Source organism: Helicoverpa armigera, chromosome 2 (genome assembly GCF_030705265.1).
Source record: "Helicoverpa armigera isolate CAAS_96S chromosome 2, ASM3070526v1, whole genome shotgun sequence".
Lineage (NCBI taxonomy): Eukaryota > Metazoa > Arthropoda > Insecta > Lepidoptera > Noctuidae > Helicoverpa > Helicoverpa armigera.
The window spans coordinates 8921405-8925050 of record NC_087121.1 but is presented as its reverse complement, the minus strand read 5'-3'; the positions used below and the strand labels follow the sequence as shown (position 1 = coordinate 8925050).

At 36.0% G+C, this 3646-nt stretch overlaps 1 long non-coding RNA gene across 1 annotated transcript; it reads right to left on the bottom strand.

The window, feature by feature from the left end:
- Positions 1-926: 926 nt before the first annotated feature.
- Positions 927-1876, bottom strand: LOC135117817 (uncharacterized). The gene is made up of 2 exons (XR_010277185.1): positions 1710-1876; positions 927-1042 (listed from the first exon to the last, which is right to left on the bottom strand). It is a non-coding gene; the product is annotated as an uncharacterized LOC135117817 (long non-coding RNA).
- Positions 1877-3646: the final 1770 nt, after the last annotated feature.

The window sequence follows — 3646 nt, the reverse complement described above, 5'->3', positions numbered from 1 at the left end:
TTCATACTTTATATTTCGAATATAGACTTTATCCAAATAAGTTCAAGAAATATTTTCGTATGACAGTAAAACATTCGATGAGTTACTATCTTTAATACGTTTAAGTTTATATAAAAGGGACACTAATTATTGACGTGCTGTACCGAGGCGCGGCGGTGCGTACGCGTCGGAGCGGCGCTATTCGGCAACTGCGTCCGCGTAGCCAATCCGCGTCCGCCGTGCATAGTCGCGTAGTAAAATAATCGGCCACTGAGAGTCAGCTACAACAGACGACGTAACAGCGTATAGTCGGTTCGGTGTGAACGACAATTTTTTATATAGGTATATGGAAAAGCAATAAACTGCGTAACGCGCGCTCACAGTCAGCGGCCGACAATACGTTTGGTCTGAACGATGCCTAAGCTTCCACGTTATGTCGCAATCGTTTTAACAAACGTACCAGTAAAATAATCAACCTAACTAAAAAACTCTAAAGTATTCATTTTCACCACTTCATTCAACACTTCGTGTTCTCACAGTCTCGTGCAACCGATTTCAAATTACCTTTGGATTGTGTGATTTGTTAATCGACTAGTTAATTTTAATGAACATTACAGCTATCGATGGGACCATTACTATTAACGATAATTGATCTATTATCCTACAAACCATTAACCATGAAAGCTATTTTAATCATCTAATTGCTAGTTTCCATTAGGGTAGAAAAAAAAGTACGTGCAATGGATTCCTAGTTAGCAAACTGACCGCAAAACCGATTAGCGGGTTTGCTACTAATTCAAATGGGGTTCCTCGTAATATTAGGTGTATTAGAAGGCTTTGTTTTCTGTCCAAAGAGTTTCTAACTAAACTGGGTACTCTTTACTATATTCGTTCATCTGTTGCAATAAACACTGCCAGGATTTTGGGATAAATACAAAATAAACTCATTATTTTATTTAAAAAAACCTACATTTTATTAAGATTTTATGTCAGAAAAAAAATTAAGAATGATATTGAAGTTTCAGGGAGTTGATTGGTGAGCTGACTGCAGCTGACTTTACTCCTGCAACAAAATAAATGTGATGTAAATATTTTGTTTTACCGTTACGTATTTAAGTTGTTTTATAAATAGTTGGTAGACATATTATTTTCACAGAATGCCAAACGTCGAAATCGAAAGGCGAAACATCCATCAAATGCCTAGCCTTTTTCCAAGTATGTTTGGGTCGGCTTCCAGTCTAATCTGATGCAGCTGAGATTCAATGTTTTATAAAGAGCACTGCCTATCGTACCTCCTCAGCTCAGTTACCAGGGCAACCCAATATCAACCATTTCCAAAAAAACAAAATATCTTGTTTCGACGATTTCGGGCACGACGACACACAAGGAGATTAGACAGCTGTGCAGGACCCATTTATAGTGCTTTTGCGCAGAAACTGGAGCCCTTACTAAGTATTCCCTCAATCTCATAGCATGATCGGACGGCAATCCGACGATCGGGGAGAGATCAGGCACAGCCAATATTTACGTGTCTCCGATGCACGAGCGTATCAGTCACCAACTTTGATATTACGGGCTGCTTTGTAAAAGTTTCAAAACCTACGGAGCGATTTCGGCCCCACCCGGGAATCAGACCCGAGACCTCGTGCACAGACCGACAAGACAGTTAGCAAATATGTAGCAATGCAACACAAATATAAATAAGAGAAAGAAAAAAAACATTGACTTACTGATTTGAAGCACTGGCCGTTCGGACCTCTTATTGTACCTTTTGGACAAACATCTTTGATATGAACATTAGCCAAAGCGAATGATGCAAGTGCAAGTAGCACCATAGAGAAAAACAAATAAATCTTCATGTTTACACTTTTATTCTTATCACACGAATGATATACAGTAACACACGGTAAACGGTTTATATACTCATCAGGACTGCATATTATTAATAAATAAGTCAGTTATTTCTAAAAAATAAGATTAATTTTGTTGCATTTCAAAGGCCTTGAACTTAAACTACATATTAATAATGCAAAAGGTACATCTGTTAGTCTGTTTATATTATACAGCTAAGCTACAAAATGTATTTGTTTTCAGGTAAAATCGCTAAACAAGACTAGTTTCTGGTCGTGACGTCAATGTTTAAAATGTTAACATCTACTATTTTATTAAATAAAACCTATTCTTTGAATGTCAAATGCAGATATTCTGTTATTGATTAATAGTAGTTAATTAATATTTGTAAATAATCCTTTCTTCTAAATAATATAAATGAGGAAATAGCTCTGTTTGTCTGTCTGTCCAACGTCCACGCAATAGTTACTACTGAACCAACTTTGTCATTTTCGTTCATAGTTGGCCTGTTACAGCCTTTTTATCGTCCCACTGCTAGGCACAGGCCTCCTCTCACAAGGAGAAGGATTGAGCATTAATCATTAATCACCACACACACCACAGTTAGTCTATTGCCTGAAAAAGCTTAGGCGTTCAAGTTGCCACTGTTTAATATTTGACTACGATGTTCATTTGATACACACAATTTTATGATATTTTATTGCATTTATCAGTCAATGAAAAATAGGTATATCCATGGCCGTTTCTCAATCACCACGTTAAAAGTATCTAACGCTTAATGATTGACGTAAACTAGAGGTACCAACCAAGAAACCTGACACTGATTGGATGATTTGAGAAGGGAATCTATCAAATTATTCTCAAATAAATAAATTTCACAAAGGGCTGCACAATAAGCTCCCGTTTATTGAAATCTCTAATCTAATTTAGCCGTTATACAAACAATGGCTGTATTATCCGCGTAATAAATCAAGTTTTCCTTTCATTCTTGTTAATTTAATAAAAAGTGTCGTATAATCAAATTAATAGACGTCAGATTAGTGTCGGTGAGGCGTCTGTTTGTCAAACGAAGTCTGAGACACTGAACTAAATAAACTTTGATGTTTATTCATTAGATATGTCAATAAAATGAAAAAAACTAAAATTGAATATACAGAATGATTTAAGTATTTGGTAGATTGTACGTACAATGTACAATAATTATGGTGATGTCACTATAGTGAAACATTAAGATGAAATAAGAAATCACAAGATCACTATTCCTTGGATTTACCTATCAACACTTCGTGTCCTCGGATAACTTGCAACGCCTTCATCAAGATCACATAAAATATTCCCATACCGTTTCCATACATACACAGGTAGGTACATACATACATTTACAGGTTAATCTTAATTAGATATGATATTAAATGTTGTAACATACATTAGTACCTAAAAAATAAATTATTCCACTCTCATACCTATACCACATGTGTACCGAACGATTGACGCACTCGCTCAGTCAACTGGTTCACGCACTAGGTCGCAAAAACGTCGCGATTTGAATTTCACACAGATGCTCTATATAAAAGCCTAAATCCTAAGTTTGGGCTTTTATTAATTATTGTTATCCCTTTGAGAGATTATGCACACCACGCTTTTTACGTGCACTTTTATCCAAAAGCAGTTTGTTGTCGTTTATATGGCGACATACGCTCGATGTAATTAAAATCGTGGTCCACAAATGCTAAAGGTATCAATTACCAGATTTTAAGCACATTTTCGAGGATATTTTACACAACAGTATCGCTAGTTACTCTTTTAGCAAGCAGTT